A 25,935-nucleotide genomic window follows, 5' to 3' on the forward strand; every position below is an offset into this window, starting at 1 on the left:
TGGTTTGTTTCTTCCATGTGCTGGTGGGCAGCAGTCTAGAAAAATGGGAACACGGCAAATCATTAATTGCGTTTTTACTGTGACATTTAAATGAGGCCAATGTGGGATTTAAAAAACAAACAAAGCATTTTTATACTGAATATATATTCTAGCCAATGCAAGCTTTCCGTTCACATTATAGACCAATTTAAGCAAAGAAACACATCCCCTACAGGCAATTTGGGGCTCTTTCCTCCATTTTTAAGTCCATGTGCATCGGTTTAAAAAGGCTTACTGAGCCCCAAAGTTGCTTTTCTCCCTCCCCCCTTCCCTTTCCTTCCAAGCATTACATTCTTTTCCTTTCTACTACATTAAACCCAGTTCATTAATTTTTCAGGAGCCAAGGAAGCTCTCTCTAAAGCTCTGTCTGAGGCAACCAGCCATTTTGCTTTAGCTGTAGAAAATCCCATAACTGAATTCACGGTTTTCTTCATTTTGCTGTGTTCAGATTCAATACATTCCAGCTCTTGGCACCTTCCTCTATTTGCTAATCCACTGCATTTGTTCAACATTTCTTTACATCTTGATAGACTTCTATGTCACAATCTAATCTAGCTCTGTAAAGGGTTTCTTTTTCTTTCTTTTTTTGGCACGGAAAATCAGCTGACACACCTATTATGACTGACCAAGGCCCTTTCAAAAGAAAACAAACTTAAGATATTATACAGTATTTCTGAATGTTAATGAATTGGTAGAAAAACAAGCAAGGCCGCATAGATTCCCATTTCCTGAAAGTCTTTATTGCACACTCAAGACAATCCTTCATTCTTTCCTTTCTCTTGGGAGGATTTTCTGGAGAGGACAGAGCGTGAATGGCTCGCAAAAGATGTATTCTTGCACGGCTTGAAAAAGATGCCATTGTAAAAAGATTAGGTCACATGAGCAGTGCAAACTTTGAATTCCATTCCCTTAGCTTTGCCTTAATTAGTTCTTTCCATTAGAAAGAGAGAGTGAAACAAGGCCAAGGGGAGACATTTTCTTTTATCCAGATCCCACACCGACATGACAAGGTTATAATTTAATACAGGGGTGGAGGACCTTTTTCCAACTCGAAGGCCGCATTCCTTTCCGGGCAGCCTTCTGGGGGCTACATGTGGGTGGAGAAATGAGCATAAAGTTTACCTTTGTACAGTGGTGCCCCACAAGACGAATGCCTCGCAAGACAGGAAACTCGCTAGACGAAAGAGTTTTCCGTTTTGGAGGTGCTTCGCAAAACGAATTTCCTATGGGCTTGCTTTGCAAGACGAAAATGTCTTGCGAGTTCCTGCGGGGTTTTTTTTCTCCCCCCCCCCTTTTTCTAATCCGCTAAGCCGTCAATGGGCTTGCTTCGCAAGACGAAAAAACCGCTAGACGAAGAGACTCGCGGAACGGATTCTTTTTGTCTTGCGAGGCACCACTGTACTTTCTACATATGCATACCCTGTCTCTGACCCAGGCAAGAAGAGTTATTATCAGTGGTCCAATACACACCCTAACCAGGCAAAAATTCTCAAGGATGGTGTGAAGCAGGGAGTGTTGTCTGGAGAGGGTTCTGGGGGCCAGGCAGAGAGCCTGGAGTGATGCATTTGACCCCTAAACCTGAGGTTGCCCATCCCGATTTAATACAATCTGGACAGTAAACACTCTGAAACAGGGGGAAACAAAACGGTGCCACCTGTATGGACTCCCTGGCCCCCTCCCAGCACATTAATTTTATTTCTCATATAGGTAATCTCAAATAAAGTCAGAAGTGCACATCATTCTGTTATATTATAGCTCCTTATGGGATTAAGTTGTCTCCAAATAAATTGCAATTATTTCACCAAAGTAGCACCATTCCAAATATAGCAATTTGCAAGCAGGTATTGCGTGCAGAGAGTACCTCATGGGTCACAGGTATGCACAGGAACCATTCAACAACATGCTTTCCTGTCAACATTTCAGCACAACAACCAATATCAACCAATGTATATAGAAGGTGGACTTTGGGAACTAGCTTTTATACATTTAAACCCTCTTCAGAGGTTCTGTTTGCTTGCATGCATGAAGACAATCCGCAAAGTTGGTTAGTTATTACATTTATATACCACCTTTGTCTTCCAAGGACCTCAAGGTGGCGTATCTGGTTCTCCTTCTCCCCATTTCATTGTCACAATAACCCTGTGAGATACATTAGGCTAAGAGATGGTGACTGGCCCAAGGTCACCCAGTGAAGGAAATTGGGGTGCTCTGGCAAGCCTTGCCCTCCTCAGTGGACCACTCTTTACATCTCCCTTCCCCATTTGGAGGATGAAGTTACGAAGTAAGGAGTGTCCTCTACTTGTGAAGACTCCTTGCGCCTTGGAAAATTCAAGGTTCTGGGATATATAGGGGGGGCCTTCAAAAGTACCTGAGGATCCCCACTTCACAAATTTCCTCCCAATGTGTGGAGAACCTTAAACACAGGAAAGGTGATGCACTGGGGGGACATGATTAAGGCTTGCCAAAAGGCTCCCACTGTCCTTTACATAGTTACCTTCTTGCAAGTAAAAACAATGTCCAGATAGAGCTATGACAGCATTCAGTTCAAGTTCAAAGCCACTAGTGTCCATGTAAAACAGTTTCTGAATCAGAGCAAATGATTGCAACCCCCCCCCCTGTGCTTTATGCATTAGCAGGGCTTTCCTCATTGCCGTGTAGGGAGCTAAGAGCCAGCAAAAGGAAGCCCACGTAGGCAAACGACTGTATATCAGTCATCCGGCATGATCCAAAAACTGTATGTCTCCAATAAATATGCACACTGTCCTTCATGAATGCAGGCATGCTGTATTTGCCATGCTAGGGAAGCCCAATTGCATACATGGGCTGCTATTAAATCCTGCTGAGAGAGAAAAGCCATATAACATTTAATGCCATACAATGCTACTGAAATGCCATATAACACAGTGCCTTTTGAAACAACTGGAGGCAAATAATCAGTAATATACAGTGGTACCTTGGGGTACATATGCTTCAGGTTACATATGCTTCAGGTTGCAGACTCCGCTAACCCAGAAATATTACCTCAGGTTAAGAACTTTGCTTCAGGATGAGAACTGAAATCATGCGCCAGCGGTGCAGCGGCAGTGGGAGGCCCCATTTGCTAAAGTGGTGCTTCAGGTTAAGAACAGTTTCAGGTTAAGAACAGACCTCCAGAACAAATTAAGTTCTTAACCCGAGGTACCACTGTATAGAGAGGCATGCCTGGAGCCATCTTTATCCAGTTTTAGGTGCCAATAAATACTCTTTTTAAAGGCCTGTTTCATTGCAGCCTGTTTTAGTGGGGCAGGACTTGTAGCCTGAGGGTGGTTGGTTGGTTGTTGTTCTTGTGTTTATCATATTATATTAATAAAATTTATATACCGCTCTTCATCCGAAAATCTCAGGGCAGTTCACAAGATAACAATGCAGTTCACAAAATGTAATTTGTGCTTTTATCTTGTATTTTTATATTGTATTTAAAGGTTGTGTACCGCCCTGAGATCTGCGGATGAAGGGTGGTATACAAATTTAATTAACAAAGAAATATATGAATTTTTTAAAAAAATTATCATTGTTTTAAATTGATTTTAAAGGAAGTCGCTTTGAGTTAGACTGTAAGGGAAGTGACTAACAACACAGTACAATAATAACAACAATGTATTTAATGTATTCATTACAATCTACCTACCTGCCTACCTACTGATGTGTATACTTTGAGTAGGGCTTTGTCCTACGAACTGGACTTTAGATCCCCAAGGATACAAAGCCTGTTTACTTTTGTTCTTGAACAGTAGCATAATATGTAGAGGCTTCAGTAGCAAGGCAACATGTGTAACAGAGGAAAAATAAACTCTTTAAGGAGGTAGGCTCAAGTAACCCACTTCCTATCAATTGTCTGCAAACAAAAATAGCAACAGCATTACTTTTTTAAAAAATGCAAAAGAAAAAAAAATGCCTTGCTAGTGTGTTGCTGAATGCATTCTAGACTGATGATCACTGGTTTACAATATCGAGAGCACCTGCTACCTTGGAAAATAGCTGCAATTTATATTTTAGTGGCACTCAGTGAAATAAAAAGATAGACGTTCCATCTCTTCCCCTCCCCTCCCCTCCCCCTCCCCTTTAAATAGATTCTTTTTCTCAAATTATAACAAAACCACATCTGCCACACAAGCGGATAGCTTCTTCTTAGCTCTCTTTTTATTGTTATTACCATCTCTGAACAGATTTCCGGGTGTTAATTATAGAACTCAATTGTTTCGATAGCCTCTCTTGATGAGCTCTTTACCCCACACCAAGAGACCCCTCAGTAATTGTGCAACTGTTTGGAGTCCCAAAGGCTTATCATAACTTTTCGACAAGCTGTCCCTTTTATTGGATCTTTTGACCCAAATGTCAAAGGGAGGAGAGTCACCCCTGTATCAATGGGACAAAAATTTCAAAGGTTTTTTCCTTTACCCAACATCTGGAAAACAATTCATTTTCAGGCCATTAGTATCATATGCACAATTGTCTTGTGGGGGGAGGTTAAATGTGAAGGTTTTAAATAGAATGAATATGTCTCTTGCACACACACAAAATGCAGTATTTTCCTAGTTCAATCTAATTACTCCGTGCAGGGCTTCAAGGGTGATATAGATCCTTAGAATTCAGAAGGGACTGGGGGAAAATGAACTTTCTCTAGAGCCCTTCTTACATTCATGCTGTAGAATTCAATGTGATGGACCAAATTGCTAAATAAAAACAGCTCCCTTTGATTTTGGGCACTGTTAGCTTTCTTGTCTCCTATAGTTAGAAGCTGGACCGTATATTGGAAATTAAATATAATATCTGTATTCTTTGCATATCCACATACTGGTGAGTTAAACACTGTCTTGCAAAGTCAAATTTTAATACTACATCACTATACAAAAGGGAGGAAAGGAGCAACCAAAGATATATCCTTATTTTCTAATTTGCAGGTGCTCTAAGGAAGTTTGATTCAGCCTTGCCAGCCAGTGGTCCACTTATCTAGGGTAGGTAGGAATTATTTTTGTTTGAATAGTAACTGTGTTTGTTATAGTCCCCCCCCCCAATGAAACCAACCTAGGCTAGTAGTAACACTTTGTGCGCATTGCCCTCCCTCCAATTTCTTTGGAAGGCTAAGTTGTGTTTAAGGGCCAAATTAATATTTCACGCAGAAAAACAGCAGAAATCTGAATGGGTGCTATTTGTAGACTTGCATGCAGCCATCTGGATGACTCTTAAGTAATTCTATTTGCACACCACCTTGATTTATTGATATATGGTTCGTAAGTCTGTGTCTTCTGCAAAATACACTATGGCGAAAACATTATGAAGACCAGACTAGAGCCCTCAATTCATGCCCCCCCCCCAGAGGGCTAAGGGGAAACCCACAACAAATTTAGGACACAGAGGTAGGAGAAAGTGTGGAAGTTGTACTTCACAAGCAGAAGTCCTTACAGGGATGTCCAAAGTCTGTTTTGGGAGCCTAATCCAGCCCGCCAGTCAGTTTAATCTAGCCCCTATGGCAGTTTATTTCCTGGGGTGAAATCCTAAAATAAAAAAAGCTCAACATACAACTTCAATCCTAAAAAAAAGTCAACAACTATGGTTGGCTCTTTGGTCAGCCCTCAAGGTCCTTCACTTCATCAAATCTGGCCCTCTTTGAAAAAAGTTTGGACACTACGCGAATGGGACAACTTTGTTAGATACAACCCAAGGTCTTTTTTGAAGCGTCTCCAATGGTTGCTGCTCAACTCCAGGAAGTAACACATTGTGTTCTATTCAAGCATTCTAAAGAAACCAGCACAGCAGCTTAAGAGTGTAATATGAGGTACAAATAAGTGAGACCTCTAGAAAGTTGGACAGTGTTCTCGAAGCTACAAACATGAGTCTGACCAAACTGCGGGAGGCAGTGAAAGACAGGAGTGCCTGGCGTGCTCTGGTCCATGGGGTCACAAAGAGTCAGACAAGACTAAACGACTAAACAACAACTAGAAAGTTAAGGAAGAATGACAATTCCTCTTTGGTTTCTTCTGACGTAGACTGAGGGAGAAACCCTTTCTATTTAAATTTCTTGTGAGTTCCTAATGTATTGGGGAGAGTTGGGAAATACAATTAAAGGAAAATATATGACACCCTCTTTTAATAATGGAAACAAATATTTAGGACTTGACAGTGGTGCAGTGACAACAAGAAAAGTTATTACATTTATCAGCCATCAGGTTTTTGGCTTTCCACGTATATCCTTATGTAAAAAGGTAAAGGTAAAGGACCCCTGGATGGTTAAGTCCAGTCAAAGGCAACTCTGGGGTTGCAGTGCTCATCTTGCTTTCAGGCTGAGGGAGCCGGCGTTTGTCCACAGACAGCTTCCCGAGTCATGTGGCCAGCATGACTAAACCGCTTCTGGTGCAATGGAAAACCGTGATGGAAACCAGAGCGCACGGAAACGCCATTTACCTTCCCTCCCAAGCGGTACCTATTTATCTACTTGCACTTGCGTGCTTTTGAACTGCTAGCTTGTCAGGAGCTGGGACAGAGCAATGGGAGTTCACCCCATTGTGTGGATTTGAACCACCGACCTTCTGATCGACAAGCCCAAGAGGCTCAGTGGTTTAGACCACAACACCACCCACATCCCTGTGGCCTTATGTATTAAATAGCAGTCTCTAATGAACAGTTCAGTAAATTGTGGAGCGCATACTTTTAAAGGTAAAAGATGTAGAAAACAGCAGAAGGACATCTAATGAGCTGCACTTAACAGGATTCGTTTTAGGATTACCGCTAGCAACGTAGACAATGCCAGGGTAAACATGACCACTTACTACAGCTTTTAGCAAAAAAAGGCCCTGTTGTTTCCTGGTATCAAAGCACTAAGTAGTAATGTGATGTTTGGTGACCTTACACTTGAATAGCTGTTCACATGCATCATTCTGAACATTCATACACTAGCACTATAGATCTAAAGAGGAAGCTATAAAATGTTAGCTTTTATAGTTATAAATATATGGTTGAAATCAAGTTTGTTTTAAATCCCCAAACTTAGAAAAGGATATTTTATTTTTTTAACGCCCACCAAAATGCTTCACAGCAAATGAAAAGAGCTTGTGGTACATGGCAGAAATGCTTCACAATTTCACAGTGCTGGAGGGTATTACTAGGTATTCTTGGTACCCACTTCAGGGCCATTGACATTGCAAAGATTGCTCCAACTTGCACTTGAATTCCCCCTTCCCCTGCCAATTGAGTAACATTTAATACTGGTGTCAGCAGCAAGTGGTGCTGAGTGAACAATAATATCTGAACTAGCTTTCCCATTTCAAACTGCTCAAGCTGCTGCTATGCTTATTATAGGCTTCATCTGAGTTGGGAAATTTAATTGCTTCTACTGAAAGATGTTAAGATTCAGGAAATGAGTCAGCTAGTAAATTTCAGGGAGCTAGCCATTTTTAAGGAAAAACTCAGCGAGCCATTTCTCTCTTTATTGAAGCAAGTAAGGGCAATCCGCGATGACATTGTTAAATTGGTACTTTTAAAACCTAGATCAGTGAAGCTCTCCTTTTCACGTGGAAAAATGAATGCCTAGATCATACAGGCATGTTTATCTTTGATGACTCAAACATCAAGTGATGATGTGCACTTGTGAATAATCCATCACACATTTAGAAAACTCAGGTGAATCTCTTTCATCTTCTTACATCATACAAAAATGTGTGCTACATATTCAAAAAGAAAAGCAAAGCAACTTAGGAAGGAGGTTTTTCCCATGCAGAAGCAGCCTGGGAGAGGATGCTCAACCCTAAATGGTTTCGAAGTAGGACTTCCTAAAAACTATCTTTTCCCATACAAACCTGTCTGTAAATTAACCTCCTTTTCTGATGCCCTGATTCTTATGCCTTTAGAGCAAGAGCTCTCCAACTCCAACCCTTAGAGCCAACTTGGGACAGCTAAAAATTACTGAGGCCCACCATTCACAAAATGGTAGTGCAGGAGCAGAACCAGCCACAAAATGGCAGCAAGTAGAGGCTGAGTTTGACATAATCAGCCAACAAAGACTTCATAATGATATCTGATCCATCTTTGGAAACTGCAACTTTCTTTGCCACAGTGCTTCAAGCAGGATTTGCTGTTGCAGAGCCTCTAAATGTAAGAGTCATACATAAAAATTATTTTAGCCCCACATGCCTCTCAAAGTTTTTTCCCCCACCAACCATCATTTCTTCTCCCATTCTCCTTTCACACGCAACTTCTGCCTTATTCCCCATCCAAACCTCAACTGACAGTTCCTTTCATCTCTCCTCCTCCCCACTGCTTTTACATTCACTTTTTCTTCCCATAACATTTCTCATCTCTTATCCCTTTCATTCCATTCTCACTATTGCTATTATCATTATTAAGTACTAAACTTTTATCTCACTTTCTAATTTCCTTCTTCCTTTGGCCCTTTCCTCTCAGGGGAGACTTTCCTTCCCTACTCCCCCTTCCTCCCACACTCCTGGACTCCTTTACTCAACATGCAAGGTGTTACTACGAACTATAGGTTACGGTACATGGTATGGTACATGGTACATGGAAGGCAGGTGAGGACATACTGGGCAGGCTGTGACACTGATGGCCACCTGAAAGTGGCCTATGGTCCACTGATGGGTCCCAGTCCACTGTTTGCAAAACACTGCTTTAAAGGTTATGTGGGTGGCTGACTACCAGGGAAAGATCCTTTGTGGTGAGACCTAACTCTGGAAATGAAGACTCACCTGGCACCATCATGATTATCTTTCGGGTGCCAGACTAGGTTTGTCCTGTTTTATTTAGTTATGTTCTTAATGCATTTATGCCGCTGCTTAATTTGCTGCTGTTAATTGCCAGTTTTAGGATCTTTTACTGCACCTGCAGATTGGAAACACAGTCAGTGTAAAGATTAAATATCTCCACCCTCCTTGCATTGCTGTTCTCAGTTACCCCATTCCTAAAAACTCCACTTGAGCTCTGATGCTTCCACTTGCACATAACATGTAGCTGGTCCCTCTGACTCTCCAGTGTCCTTACACATTGAGCAGCCAATGTGCAAAACGCAAATGAAAAACATGCATGCATGAACTATTCCCAATTTCAGCCTGGATAAATTCATGGTGGGGAGCATAAACATACAAAGAGAGTCCAGCAGCAGGTTGCTTTATGTGCAGAAAAAACATTGGTCTTTTCCTATAACATCAGAATCAGCGGGGATTACAAGCTAGCCTACTAGGGAAGCCTTTACAATCTCCTCCTCTTAAAGCTTACTAATTGCCTGAATCCTCACATTAGCAACCCCTAATCCCATTGTCAGGAGGCCTGCTTACAAGTTCCTTTAACCACTGTGGGGGGAGAGGAAGCAGAGATCTGCATCTGTAAGGATCCTCCAGTCTTCTAGGATTATCACTCATCTCTTAAAACATTAACAGATCAGCAAAAGGGCAATTAAACTCCCAAAGTTAGCTGAAGGCTGTGATAGTGCACAGAAATCTCTGGACTAGAAGAAGGGCCAACATTTCCTTGCCCTTCTTCCACCAGGGGCATCGCTACCTGAATAAGGGGCTACTGGGAAGCAGCACAGAGTTAAAGTATGGAACTTTCTCCCACAGGAGGCAGTGATGGCCACCAAATTGGATACTTTTAAAAAAGGATTGCACAAATTCATGAAGGATAACACCATCCATGTCTACCAGCCACAGTGGCTAAGCTTTGCCTCCATGGTCGGTGCCAGTAATGCTTCTGAATACCAGTTGCTGGAAACCACAGGAAGGGAGAGAGCTCTTATGCTCAGAGGTCTGCCATGAGGGTTTCCCACAGGCATATATGTGAGTAGCCAATGTGATAACAAGATGCTGATCTAGATGGGCCATTGGCCTGGTCCCGCAGGCTCTTGTCTTCTTATGAAGCAAGAAACTATCATCAGATATCATGCATCCCTCAAAAAATGGCACATTCCTCCCATTGCAACACGCCACTGCAGGTTGCGTTACTTTCATGTTGTGAACAGATCTCCGGAATGGATCCCGTTTGCAACCAGAGGTACCACTGTATTGTTTGCCATAACAGAGCGCTTCTGCAGTAGTGATAACAACTTTACATGGCTGCTCCCTTACCCACGTCAAGCAACTTGTCTAGATCCTATCTCATCTCAGCCACTTTTTCCTGTCCCTATCTTTCTGGATGCTGTGTCTTGCCAGAGAAATGCACAAAGTTCCACATGTGCTTCTGCTGTTGCTTTTGTTCTTGGTTTCAAATGGCCAGCAGGCCTTTAGAGCCTGAAGAAAAGCAGAGATAAGAGAGGGCAAGAAACATCAGGCCTTGCCTCAAGAAAGATGTGCTATACTGGGACTAGGAAGGGTTCTGGTGGATGGGGAGACATCCCTTGCATATATTGGACATCTGAAATGGGCTATTGTGGTGATATAAGAGGTAGGTGGAAGTGTAACCTTATTGGACTTTACCAATTGGTTGGGTGAGCATTGCTCTCGGATGGGAGGAAGGAAGTCAAATGACACCGAGGGTTGGTTCAGAGAAAGAGTTTATTCTGCTCTCCGGATAGCAGAAGGCACTTGCGTGGTCAGTCCACAGCAAGTCCAAAGAAATGAGAAATTTCATGCAGTATATATATCCTCCAGGCACCCTCTCCCTCCTTCCCCAGGAATCCAACCACGTCAGCCTATGTACGCAGGTTGACATCGCATATGTGCCTGCTCTGGTATTCTTAACCATAAAAGGGTATTCCTTCCTGTACTTCTGACCATAAAAGGATCTTCCTGTTCCTACTCTTATCTTGGAGCAAGAGGTCACCATCTCCAAGAGACTGGAGATGCCACCAGATCTTGTTGGACTTCCAATTCCCATCAGCCCAAGCTAGTATGGTCAAAGAGCAGGTGGGAGTTATAGTCCGATAATGTTTGGAGGGTATCAGAATGGCGAGCACTGCAATAGAAAGTTGTTGGGCTGTGGTGACACAGGGATTCAGAAGGAAGAACATTTTCCTGCTTGGTGGCAAATCATGCATACATCATAAATTAATTGCAGAAATTAATTGCATGCTTGATTTTTGGTACTCGAGCTTACAAGAGTCCCCAGCAAACCTTAATAAAAGACACTGAAAACAGTGAACTGGTCCAACTTGTTCTCCTTTTTAGCTTTAGCAGGAGCAGCAGTTCAAAATTGTAAGAATGACTAAGGAAAACCTATCAGAGTGATCTTAAACATGTTACTGGAAGTACCAGTGGAGGTTGCTTCGATGTGAGGAGCTTAGGATCAGTCTGACTTCCAAATGAGCAGTATCATAGCCACCATGAATATTAATTTGAGACAATTCATAGATACACCTCCGAAAGCATTGCATAATGATCCCCATAAAAACTATCAATCCCTGTCTAAGCTGTACATCAATCAAAATACTAGCATGCAAATCATATCCATTAACAGCTCCATACTTGATTACCCATGACATTTCAGAGAGGGCCATTCGTTTGATGAGTTGCATCCGTCATCTTTACCCTTTGATATTTTGGATTCACCAACATTAATACCACATTACAATTGCAGACATTTTAGAGAATAATACACTTTTATGCCAGTAGATAAGAAGAGAGCCAGCAGCCTTTTTTCCCGTTCTTCCTGAAACAAACACAGCAATTCTGGGTAGGTATAGTATTTTCTACAACAACACCCATTTTGTTGACTGATGGTAACTTTTCCATGTAAGTCGGTGGAAAATTCAGGACAGATAAAAGAAAGTAATGCATGCAATTGCTTTAAAAGGATAACTGCCACCTAAATAAGAAGCTATAGGGAAGCAGCACAGAGGAGATATCATCCACCACCCCATTGTTCCCATGGAGAATAGAACCAATTTGCACTAGAGCAGAAGTGGAGAACCTTTGGTCCTCCATATGTCGTTGATCCACATTTCCTGCCAAACCCATAGAGCATGGGCAATAGTCAAGACCAATGGGATTTGCAGACCAGCAACATCGGGGGTGGGGTGGGGGAGCAAAAGTTCCACACTAGAGCATTGGGTCAAAGCTGAAACACCACTTGGCAAAATATCCCATGGTCCCTGCTTTGTGTCTTCTTGTTGAGAATGTAAACTTGTTGAGAATGTAAAAAGAAAGAAAATAAAGTTTGCATCAATGACTTATCCATGTTTTCAATATGTACCATATTTTTCACACACTTCAGTTTCCTATATTCAGAATACAGGGTAGATACGGATAACCCGAAGCCATGTTGTGGCCACTTTAAGCTTATTATGTGGGACCTGTAATTAACTGGCAAATAATTGTCTGTAAATCTCTGATTGTGCAATTAAGCCCAGCATTACCACCCTTCTGAGGCCACTTGAAAATCTGAGGATCCAAAGAAATAACAGAGACGGTAGTGTGGGGCTTATTCCAAGTCAGGCCAGTGGTCTATCCCTATCAGCTCTCCAAACAGCAAACGGGGATCTTTCTGAGTCCTCCCTGGAGGTGACAACACATGAATCTGGGACTTCATGCTTAGCATATGCTCTACCAGTGAGCTACAGTCCATATCAAAATTGAGAATCTACTGCAGAGCAAACAGAGTACTAAGTCAGAACATTGGCCCACCTAGTTCAGTACAGTGGTACCTCTGGTTATGAACTTAATTCGTTCCGGAGGTCCGTTCTTAACCTGAAACCGTTCTTAACCTGAGGTACCACTTTAGCTAATGGGGCCTCCCGCTGCTGCCATTGCATGACTTCTGTTCTCATCCTGGGGCAAAGTTCTTAACCCGAGGTACTACTTCTGGGTTAGCGGAGTTTGTAACCCCAAGTGTTTGTAACCTGAGGTGTTTGTAACCCTCAGGGTTACCACTGTACCACTGTACCACTGTAATGTCTACTGACTGATTGGCAGTTTAGGCAGACAACTTTTCCAGTCATACCTGGAGGTGCCAACTGAAACCTGGAACCTTTCAGCATACAAAGGGTGTGTTCTACCAGATAGTAGAATTGGGTTTAACATAGTAACAGTGTGGTTACTTGAACCATTAAAAGCACAGGGTAAAATTATCCTCCTCCTCCAATCATTATCATCCCCATTATGTGAACTGTTGTGATTACAATAAGTGAATGAACAACTTCTTCTTCTTCTTCTTCAGACCTGAGCACAACAGCACCGCCCAAGTGCAAACGCTTGGAGTACTCTTCACTCTGAAGCAACCATACATGAAGACACCCATAGCCATTTCTGTGATCCTGGCATCTTGGAAAAAGGAAACCCCCATCATAGAAATGGCTCATGTGAGCATCCAGTTCGCACTAAAGTGACCACTAGGGGCACATCAGAAGATGGCTGACAATAACATCTCTCCGACCCACACAAGGTAAATTGGAGGCTGTGATGGGAGTAAATAGACTCCCTACCCCCGCAGGATTGTGGTGGGGGACTGCCCTTGCCTGCTGTGCCCTATACCACCCCCGAATTTGTGGGGATGGGGGCACTAGGCACAGTGCCCTCCTGTGGGATTTCGGCACTCCTGGACGCCGTCTCTGATCTGCGCCACTAGCTGCAAGAACTTCAAAAGAAACAATTTGGATGAAGCGAATGCACATATTTCAAGGAAGAAGGGGGAGTAAAGACTGCTAACAGAAGAGATCTCTGATAAAACAAGACGAGTTGGAGGAACAAGTATAAATCATGAGAAGATACGCCAAGACTCGGTATGGCAAAGGGACTGATGGGGGAGGGGAAAAAACTTTCCTGTCTTTCCTTTATGTGATTAAACAAGAATCCCCCCCCCCATAAGTCAGAAATGTCATTTTAAGGACTTAAGCTGTAGATTTAAGGCTGTGTGGAGATAAACTTTCAAACCAAAGCATGTTTTAAGAAGAGCATGGAACGTATAAGGGCTTTGGAATGACACAGTTAAAAATTCCATCGCCATATTGGGAAGTTCTGTCACAGGACTTAAGTCTGAGAGGAGAAATAGAGAAATAGAGCTGTTTTTATATTGTGGGTGAAACTCCTCAGTGGGACTTAAGAACGACAGTTCTGTAATTAATGATGGAAAGAGCGTTGTTATCTATGAAGGCGATGATATATGGAAACCATCTCGATTTGAGGATTGGGAGAACGGAAAAATTCACACAGGATTATTATTGGTGTTTATCGGCTTAAGGAGACTATCAGAAGAGATCAGAAAGAAAAAAGAGAAATTATATGAATGGGATGTGATGTGGAAACAGCAAGATAAGACTGGATAGAATTATGAACTTTGGACTGATTTGGACATTAACGCAGTGGCAAGAAGATGATCAGAATCCCCCTTCAGATCTTGAAATATGGGTTCCCTCAACAAAATACAAAATTCGGCTTTGTAATTCGGAATTTATGTGATGTGGTTTGATTTGATTGGCCGGTTAATAACAATTATTTAAAAAAAACATAGTTCACACTAAAGTAATTCCATGTGATTACACAGACAACCAAATATGGCCCTCCAAGTCTCTCTGTCGGGCCCTGGAGACTTGAAACTCGCAGCAGGCCATCCCTCATCACCCCTGCTCCTGGTTTTTACGCAGTTGGGATGTAGCCTACTAAATACAGAAATCAGAGTCACATCCCTTTGTCCACCCACTTCTGCCCCTGACCATGCCTCTGACTATACTCACCATTGACCACAGAAGGTTGGCCACAAGAAAATGTGACCATTCAGCTCTGGCTCAAAAAGGTTCCTCCCCCCACCATAGAATATTTCCAGAGTATAGGATAACACAGAGAAACGAAGTGTTATCTGCTGGTGCAAGCTAGCTTTAACTGAAATCTGAACTATCCCAAATGGTGCTACAAACCTGCTATCGGATGTCTCACCACTGCTCCACCAGAAGATTAAAAAAAGGGGAGTTGACCACATATGGATTTATGTTCCATGCACCAGTTTGTTTGCTCCATTGCCAACCAACTGGCTATACAATACTGCTAAGCCAATTAGATGCCAACAATTTAATGGAATACACTTTGAGATCATTACATAGAGCAAAGTGTTGAGGCAGTTATCTCATGTGAGATAAATCTTGCAAGTCACACTAAATATGTTCACTAAATATGCTTCTCCGTTCCCAATGAGTGTGGGAGTGTGAAACACTACTGTGAATAAAACAAACAACAACAACAAAAACTATGTCATGAGACATGGAAAAAGATGTTGGGGGACACACAGTCCCAACAGCAATTTTATTACATTACCAATGTATTTTAAAGTGTTTTCCAGTCACGATAACAATATTTATGTCTTAAGGCCAAAGCAGAGAAGATATGGATGAACTATGATCAGATAATTAGTTTAGTTTAGCTAGCTAGCTAGCTAGCTACACACACACATCATCATCATCATCATCATCATCATCCCCACTCGGTTTTCTGGCCTACTAGAGGCCTATATTATTCCTGGCATATTATTCAAAATATACCATTTTATTTTTAATAGTGCCTTGTAATATGAATCTCTAGTTATAGCAATGCAGCTGTTCTGAGCGAACGGTGTGGCTCCTAGTTCTGTAGATTGCATATGGAGACACTTTCCCCATGGTCTCATGGGCCATAACTGTCAATTGACTAAAGTTTAGAGATAAAGATGGTGTCCAATAATAATCTAGTCTGGAACCATGGCTTCTAGATTCTGTATTAGACACCAGGCCTGCTACATCCAGTGGGCCCCAAGTCCATTCTGGAAGTTTGTGGCAACGTAGTTCACAACCTATAAGATGCCTGTCTCCCATACTTCAAAGCTTGAGTACATCAAGTCTTCTATTTTGTAGCTGAAAAGTAGTAATATAAATATTGTAAACAGAGTATAGTAAGGTCCTTGGTACTCCAAGAGTAGCCATGCTAAGCTTCTCTGTGCAACCTAGACTGGGGAATCTATTTTCGATACACAAATCCAGCCTAGAATTTTGATAGAGTAGAATATACTCTCAAAAACCTTTATCTTGCTTCTCTGCTTTGGCCATAAGACATAAATATAGTTATCATGACTGGGCAACACTTTAAAATACATTGGTAATGTAACAAAACTGCTGTTGGGACTGTGTCCCCCCCCACACACACATCTTTTTCCATGTCTCATGACATCCCCAAGTTCTCATGGTGCCCACGGACGGGGAGAAATATCCAAACTGCATTCCTAATCTCCTTGCAGCTACACAAGGATATCAGTCAACAAGCTCAGGACTTTTTTGTTTACAGACTGCAGCTGATATGAAAATTAGTAGCAGAAACACATGGGACACTGTTTTTACAGAAGTATCTTTCAAAGTGCAACTGCTGTTTAAAATGCTCAGAGGCCCTTACACTATTTTGCCGCCCTTATCGCCTCCAGTTTTGGCCCAGTATCTTAATGATAAGATTAAAGCTATCAGCTTACAGTTCCTATGTCATTACTTTTATCTCGTTTCAATAAAAGGTATTAAGGTTTAATTTTACTGCAATGATTAACGGAATGCTCTCGGTGACATCCCAATGGTGCTTGAAATGGCTTAGTACAGTGAAGCTTTAGTGTATCAGTGACAGGGTAACCTCATACCAGCAAAATAAATAAATTAGTCTTTTGTGCGCGGGAGAGCCGCCTGCAGAATTCATAGCCATTTTCCCACTGATGTCAAATTCACAAGGAGCAATCTACCTGTAACCAGGCAATTCTTCCCAAAAGACCACAGGCAAAGCCCAGCTATCTGGGTTTACCTCATGACTCCTGCACAGCCCATGCTGAATTTCATGCAAAGCACTTCTACATTCCAGGTGGCTTTTGTGACTGGAAGACACTGCCACCAAACTAATTTCCAGTCATTCTCGTGTATCATAAACAACAGGAAAGCAGAAGACAGAACACTGCAACTAGCTTAATGGATATCTTTGCAATTGGTGTGGAATTTCCCATCATCATCATCATCATCAACATCATAACCCTGGAGCTGGTTTAGGCATTCTCTCTGCATTGGGGTGTTTTCTTGGGAGGGGAGAAGTACGGATGAACTGCTGCCATATTTTAATGTGTGTTGCAATTATTTGGTGACAGCAGTCACGAAATTAAAAGACGCCTGCTTCTTGGGAGAAAAGCAATGACAAACCTAGACAGCATCTTAAAAAGCAGAGACATCACCTTGCCAACAAAGGTCCATATAGTTAAAGCTATGGTTTTCCCAGTAGTGATATATGGAAGTGAGAGCTGGACCATAAAGAAGGCTGATCACTGAAGAATTGATGCTTTTGAATTATGGTGCTGGAGGGAGACTTTTGAGAGTCCCATGGACTGCAAGAAGATCAAACCTATCCATTCTTAAGGAAATCAGCCCTGAGTGCTCACTGGAAGGACAGATCCTGAAGTGGAGGCTCCAATACTTTGGCCTCCTCATGAGAAGAGAAGACTCCCTGGAAAAGACCCTGATGTTGGGAAAGATGGAGGGCACAAGGAGAAGGGGACGACAGAGGACGGGATGGTTGGACAGTGTTCTCGAAGCTACCAGCATGAGTTTGACCAAACTGTGAGAGGCAGTGGAAGACAGGAGTGCCTGGCGTGCTCTGGTCCATGGGGTCACGAAGAGTCAGACATGACTAAACAACAACAACAAGCAATTATTGAGCATTGCTGATTATTGTCTGTAAATGGTCCTAGGAATATGGGGCTTCAGCAGGAGGAAATGCTCTCCCATAATCCAAGAACTCGGGATCATCCAATGAAGCTGAATGTTGGAAGATTCAGAACACAAGATGTAGTGACAGCCACCAACTTGAGTTGCGTTAAAAGATGATTAGAGAAATTCATCCAGGATAGGACTATCAATGGCCACTAGCGATGGTGGCTATGTTCTACCTCTGCTGTATGTCTCTGAAGAGCAGTTATTGGGAATCACAAGCAGGAAAGACCTCTGTTGCAGTCAGGTCCTGCTTGTGGTCATTGCGTAGACATCTGTTTGGCCATTGACAGTGCAACTCAAGGATTACGCTGTCTCATCTGCAGATACTGCTTCAAGGTTCATTTTAGGACGTGGCTTTGTGCATGGGTGTGATCAACGTGTCAGCAACTTTCCCATTCTATGTTTAGTAGGAAAGGGGGAAATGTGAGTTATGCTCATATCTGCAATGTGTCTTGATTGACACTCACTTCTTACCCAATTACTTGGCAGGTTTCTGTGTTACTGCAACCTCTAGTAAAAAAGAAAAACCAAACAGCCCTGTTTTTTACAATCCCCAAATATTCTTTATCCATCGAGGGTCCCTGGAAAAAGCTAATAATTTACCTTAGTGTCAAAAGCAAAATCACAGACATCCACACACACAAGTGTAGCCTGAAGAAAATGTGTGAGCTGGGCATTTCACAATGAGCCTTTCAAAGCACCATAGATCGAAGCTTTCTTCTTTTGTGCTAGAAGAATACAGACTAACAAAATCAGTCTGCTCAACCTTTCATCATCTGCAACTTGACACCACAAGCAAAGCTGAGTTTTCATCAATGGACATTTTACATTAACAAGGAATACAGGGCTGGGGGAGCCTCGGGTGTCTAATGAATACTTCCTATAATGTTAGAGACTTACCAATGACAAATGTATGGCTCAGTACAGTGCGGAATCCAACAGACTTATTCCAGCATCTTTCCTCTTTTTGTTTTTCCCTTATGCATCAATGTTTTCCTACTCGTCTAAATTAGTAGATCACAAATGAACTTAAAACATAGGTTTAGTATGATATCCAATGTTAGTTAGACTTAAGAGCAGTCCCATTTAAAAGTGATGGAGTTAAGTACATTGTTTTCAGTGGGTCTGCCAACCATACAGTATAATTCTGTGCATGTCTACACAGAAGTAAGTCACACTGAGTTCAATGGGGCCTCTTCCCAGGTAAATGTGACTAGTGTGAAAGGCAGACAATAAATTCATTGCATCTGTGGGGGATCCACTCTAGTGGTGGTGGGGGATGTGAAATATGCTTCCATGAGATGTTGGTACAGTTATAAATAATATTTTTTATTACTTTTCTGATTTTTATAGATCCTGCATCATTGCAAACCTCAAAGCACTTATTCAAAATTAATTCATAGCCTTTAACAAAACCATTCTGGAACAATTTAAATGGTTGAAAGATAAACTTTGAGGCGTCTTGCTGCTTAGGAGTAGGCCTTGCCACTTTTGATTGATGTTTTTAAATACTCTTAATATATTCCTTTCGTGGTCAGGTAAGCATGCCTGAAATATTTGGGCACAACTTGTAACCTGATGTTTATTTAGCGTTTGTTTCATAGGTAACTAAGTTAATAAAAGAGAATAGTTTGTCCTGTATGTTAAAATGGCATTTGATGTGCATAGACAGAAACCATCTTCTGTTAAACAGTAACATTAAAATACACACACCCAGCAAAAGGGTAAAAGTAGTGTGAGGTGAAGTAATGACTGCATTAAATTAGTTATGGCATGTCTGATGTGTCAAGTTTATTCTCTACACATTTCTCCCCTGCGAATTTGCAGCCAAACAGCAACCACTAGTGGTTCAGTACATTTGCACAGTGCCAGCTAGAGCTGAGAGTCTGGCAGGTTGGCCGCTCGGTGGGAAAATCACAGCAGATACTTTGGACTGTATTTTATATTTTGATGCTTCCATCGGATTTTGCTCACACGCTGCTCGGCACAGCACATCGCATACGGCAGTGGCAGCATAAACACCTTTTGTCAATGCAAAGTGGGACTTGACTGTGCAAATATTTAATGACATCACTCTCCTGCATGGGCTCTATTCTCCACAATGCATGATTACCTGGATGTTTGCTTTAGAGCTTCAATGGAGTGTAATACTTGAGTGTTCTCACTTTGATAACCAGATTCAAGCTCTTAATGAAATATCCCCCCCCTTTTTTTTTTTGCTTCCAATTGCCGTAAACCCAGAGAGAGAAAGAGAGAGAGAACAAAGAAGGGCATTCATGCATAAGAGCAGCTTGGTTGCACTTCTTTACAACACACAAAAATAGCCCCCCACCCCTAAAAACGGATTTGTGGTGCAGCTTGTGATTTAGTGCAATTCAATTCTGGATAGGCAAAATAAGACCCCCTCCCCCACCCCAAACACACCAGTTGCCCCCCCCCCCCCTTTTTTGACATGTTGGAATCACTATCAGAATTCTGATAAGGGAGCCGAGATGGTGAATTCTTCCACCTGCCACACATTACAAAAGGCTGAGTGCACACACACAAACCCAGCAGATCAACTACTCTGAAATATTGAAGTACTTCCAAGGACTGCTACTATTAAGGATCAGCCTCCATGCACTTGAATAGCTACGTGGATAGCTAACAATTTTGCTGCGTGTTCAAATGTGGAACAAGGCAGCCAAGGAGTTAAACCCTGCTTTAGAATTTAGCTCCCACCCTTGAACTGCACATTCTCTGAGCCAATGACATTTGCAATTCAAAGCAGCCTAGGATTCAAGGTCAGTGTTTTCTAGCACTGCATACCTGTGAAGCTGAAGTAGCTTTTAGAGTACTCATTAAACAACTTCTTGGGGGGGGGGAGGTGTGGAATGCTCTAGGATATTTACAAAGTGAGCTGAGAAATCAAGTAAGGGATATCCATGGACAAATTCCATTCGCAATGTATTCGTTAAAAAAAAAAGAACAATAAGTTTTGCAGCAGAATTTGTGGAAATGCAAGATCTGTCACTGCCAGAGGCACTGACAGTCGGATATAAAATGGCAATTAGAAAGGTGTGTCCGGATGCTTTAGCTATGAGAAATGATGAAGTGCTTGTGAATTTTTGCCTGCGTGGGTTAGGACAGGAGGTGGTGCCTTGGGAAAAGGTGGGGGGGGAGGTCAGATGTTAGTGTTAACTAAAAGAAATAGACATCAAAACGAAACATTCCAGCCAGAGAAGGTAATAAATAATAAAGCTTGTGGGAATCAGTATGAATCAGATCTCATTAAAGAGATGCCCCAAGATTGGACGGTGCAATAGGATGGAACAAATAAATGACCAGGAGAAGCAGCTTCCCTTCCTCTCAGCTTACAGGACTAGGGCAATTTCTCTATAAACTCTTAATGCCTTTGGTTTGTCTTCTTTTTGCCTAGAAAATGTTCAGGAAGGCATCTTAATATTTTTTTACTGGTCTGTGGAATCATGCTACGGGGAGAATGGAGCTCTCTATATCATTGCATTGTTCTGCTGAAATAGTTAATATTAACACCCGTGATAGTAAACAACAACTCACAATGAACAAAAGAGGGACACTGAAATCCCATTACGGGGCCTTGGCAGCAAGCCTTGAAAATGTGCCACTTTTCACAGTGGAAAAATAGCATATCCGACCCAGCTTTCACTCCATCAGCCCATTCTGTCAGTAGTAAAAAGCTGTTTTTCTAGGCCAGGGCATTTTCCATTAATGCAATCTGATTTGCTGCTGCATCTTTTAGAAAGCGAAGGTGAACATGAGATTGAGGAGAAGGGCTGTCACTAAGCCTGATAAAGAAGGCTGAATGAAACTCCTCAAGCAGAGCAAGGCCAATGAATGGCTGTGTGTGGAAAACCCCACAACAAATGGCTTGCAGGCAGCATTGCTTCGGTGTCCGCAGAAGGTTTTAAAAACACACAGCTCTGTACATAATCTATGGCACCACAAGCAGAAAATATGATGTTCTGGATGTATTTCAACGGATGAATCCAGGCCCCACTTTGAAATGTTTGCTATGGCTAGCTATAATTTTCACAGCAGCTGAAATGTCTGCTCATTCATATATAAATGTTGCTCATTGTTCAGAGGTCTTCCAAGCGGGGTTTTCCAACTTGTGATTTTTTTTAGGAGTAAAATATACGACCTGTTTATTTGAAGCCACAAAAGCACAACAATCAATTCTCCAATATCACCCACTGCTGTCTCAACAATTTTGCGGCGCCGAAACTTATGCCGACGATATTTACCAGTGAGTAAAAATAACAACAAAAAACAAAAAACAAAAACAAAGCCCAGCAACTATTTCCAAAACCAAAGCAGGCATCCATTACCCATCTGCAATATAAAACAAAGTGATTATTCTCAACTTTGCCCAGATCCTGCAAGAATGATTCACCTGGAGTAAACAACGGCAGAGAGTCTTTAAAGAGCAGCATTCATTTAATACGGCATAAAATTTCTTTTTTTAAAAAATAATATTTATTCAAAATTTAAGAATTACAAAAAGAAAAAAAAATACAAAATACAAAATACAAAAAGAAATAACACCAAAAAAGAAAAAATACATTCACTTAAAAAATAAAAAGAACTGATTAAACCTTTACATAACTTTCTTCCTTTACTTATTTCCTTGACCTCCTCTCACCTCCCAATTTTGTATTCCAATTTAAATCGTTATTTCAGCAAATCCTTCCAACCTTATTTTCATTTAAGTAATTTAATATAATATATTACAATTTAACGTCCTCTCTTTCGTCAAAATACGGCATAAAATTTTCTGGAATAAAGCTCACTTCATCCCAGAAAGTTTATGCTATGATAGATATGTTTGTTACTGTTGAAGGTGCATGGTTCTCTTTGTTGCATTTACTGAAATAGACAGTGTTAACTTCCTAGAACCTGTGCAAAGGGACATCCATATTCCCTGCGTATTCCCTGCTGGACTGGGACCTAGGCATGGCAAGGAGTGTTTGTGTGGCCTTTGTGGTTAAGTTTCTCCACCCTCCAACCTGCACACAAAGGTTACACAGTCAAACAACAAGGCAGTGCCTACCAGCTGTGAAACGCCAAACAGATTTTTGTCCAGTTAAATACCCTATTAAGGGTAGAGAGGAGGCTGAATGCAAGCTCCCTTCTCCTTTCACCTAGAAGCAACGGCCACCTACATCCCAATCTCCAGAACATAATAACCCTTAGGTAATATTTGTGCAGTGAAATACTTTCCGCTACAAAATTTGCACTGAAGCAAATATAAAACAAAAAATAATCAAGGTTTCAATCCCTGAATAAATCACATAGGGCTGGTCTCAATAATTGTATATCTCCTGAAGAAGACGCTTAGGCTGGGGCTCTTGCTGTTCATAAAATGAACGCTTGCAAAATCTCTTACATTAAAAAATAAATAAATTTAAACATGTAAATTGCCCAAAACGCCAATGTATTGAGATTCTTTTGCAAGATTGACATTATTTCCAGTTTGCTTGTGCATGCAGTTCTGACCTTGATGAAATCAATTGTATCATGCAGCTTTTGAGTATTCAGTAGTAATCTGCAGATTGCAAAGGTAAATAAAAACTGGACTCCCATCTGCATCAAAATATTTTAACAGATCTAACCCCAATCTTGTCCTGCTCTCACCCAATACCCGCAGACAGGGGCTCTTAGATGGATGTAAGATGATGATCTATAGTCAGGCAAGTAACAGTACAGACTCAGCAGCAGACACAGAGTTCAGGAGACATAATTCAGGAGTTGAAGAAGGCGGCAGGAAGTTCGGAACTGGATGGAAGCAACCAAGATGTCTCAATAGGTTCACCACCACCACCACCAAGCTTTTAAAGGCAAGGTGTGATGCACTCACTCACGGGACACACTCACCCTGCGGGAATGTCAGGATTGCAAATGTGCACTCCTCTGAGGTTGGTGGGCCTGCTCCCAACTGTGGAAGTGGTGCTTGGTTCTAGGAGACAGGACTGCACCACCCTGTACAGAATTCCTGTTTAGACATAGCCACCTCCAGGCCTACCTCCCACCTTGGCATCCCATAACCCTCCCCTGAGTCTCTGTGCTCTGCAGGAAGGTCAAGGTGGAATTCAGCATCCCTGATCCTCCTTCTGAAGTGGCTGGAGTTGGGGCAAAATTCCTCCAACCCAGGTTTCCACCATTCAGCAATGTCCCCCTGCCTCCAATATATCCTCCTCATCCTGCATTGTGCCCTGACTATCCAAACCCAGTGATGGCAAATCTGGCACCATTTATAAAACCATTTTCGAATAAAAATAAGGAAAAATACCACACCTTTAATAACATGTGGTAGCTCTACTGGGACACAGAAAATTGGCTTAGCATGTAAAATCAGCCACAAATGTCACCAGCTGGTCATCCCTGAACAGTATATAGAATAATGTGTGCAAATTGGAGAACAAGTTTATACATGGCAACCTATGGATATTTCCTTGATATGTAGCGTCATTGCTTAAACACTGTGTATTATTCATAATCCACACAAGTACAACTTATTTAAAATACCAATTTGCCATCCTGATTTTGAATAAAAAACCACTCTGTTATAAGAGCTGCAGTAAAGAAATAAATGACAATTAATTGCATTAAAATTATAGCAGTTTTTAACGAGACAAGATTGTGTTTTAATAAAATTGTGTTTTCATCATTTGCTTATGAATAAAGTCTTTGGTCTACAAATAGGAGGTATTAGTGAACTTGGGAAATTGCAGAGTATATTAACTGGGAAATACCTCATAGGTCTTTTGAAATGCAAATCACTGATTGATTCTTCACAAACTCAAGCTATGTGTGTTCTTTCAAGGAAGAAGGGTTTCACAGAGTGAAGAAAACAATTCCGAGTGTGTTTGAGAGGTGAATTTCAAATACCTTTCAGTTGTCACAGTGTGATTTGAATGGCCCTCTTGAAAGATGAAACAAACTGATGGATTGAGATTTAACAATCTATTCCATGCACCAAATGCCAGGAGCAGTTTGAGATCAGCTTTTAACCTTCTAGGTAGGCACACGTTAGAGAAATTAACTAGATACTTTGTCAATATCAATCACCAGCATAGCCTGTCTTCTCTTATGGGAATAAAGCAGCTATTCTTCCCCTTGTCACAAAGGTTTCACCCAGCATCAGACTTTGCTCAGCAACGATACTGAATATTAATTTGGGATGCAAATTGCTTTAAGGTCTAAATATGTTTTGTTTTATGGAGGGTTTTGTTTTTGTTATTTGCAAATCCAAAAATAACATTCAGCTTCAACTCTGGCTTGGATACAAAACATTTCATGGGGGAGAACAATTGCATTTTTATTAATCCAATTAAGAGTTTCATGCTATCAGATAATTAAGCCTGTGGAGAGGTGAGTATCGTCCACTCCCCATCGATTTCTACATGAGTTAAAGGTGGGATGTCAGAGCAAGAGTTAGTCAAGATAATCCACCCCACCCCTTTGAAATGGTGTTAATTTTTTGATCCCTAATATGAATGCTGTTTCTTCAGCTTTGAGGGTTTTTTTTTTACAATCAAGCCATATATAAATTTTATTTTATATATATATATATATACATATATATACACACACACAAAACCCCTCATAATGGCTAGTATTTGTTTATTTATTACCACTTTACTGAAAAAACAAACAAACCTCAAATATATTTATAAAAAAATAACAGAACAATGAGATGATCAGTAAAAACAGTTTAAAACAATTTAAAACATTCAAAAATTAACTTTTTATATGATCTGAGGTGAAACCAGAGTAAAAATTAACTTAAAACAATTATAAGCTAACAAACAGATTAAAACACACGTTAGCCTTCTACAAATCTGGTAGAATACACATACACACACTTAAGCAACTGGTGGCTAATCAATAAAAATCATTCACTAACCTATCCAGTTTTGTCTTTTAGTCCTATAATGAGGAATACTGTGGCTGCCAACACTGCGGCTGCAATCCTATGGGTGCATGTTTAGGAGTCAGCCCCAGTGAGCCTAACTTCTGAATTTGCATGCATAGAATTGCACTGTGCATATGATTGCTAGGTACCCTTGTTCATTGTCCAGCTGCAGTCATTTCAGAATGCCACCTCAAGATTCAGTTTGCTTTAGGGCGTATGCAACTTAGAAATATGGCTCACTTCCCCACAAACAATGACGTCCTGGAGCAACTCATACTAACAATCTCAGGGTGGT

General features: G+C 41.3%; 1 protein-coding gene across 2 annotated transcripts in view; it reads right to left on the minus strand.

Moving 5' to 3' along the window:
- Positions 1–25,935, minus strand: part of EPHA4 (EPH receptor A4) — a 160,842-nt gene that overhangs the window by 100,673 nt on the left and 34,234 nt on the right. The gene's annotated exons all lie outside the window — the stretch shown is intronic.

The sequence above is a fragment of the Podarcis cretensis genome (assembly GCF_951804945.1).
Source record: "Podarcis cretensis genome assembly, chromosome: 5".
Taxonomy (NCBI): Eukaryota; Metazoa; Chordata; class Lepidosauria; order Squamata; family Lacertidae; genus Podarcis; species Podarcis cretensis.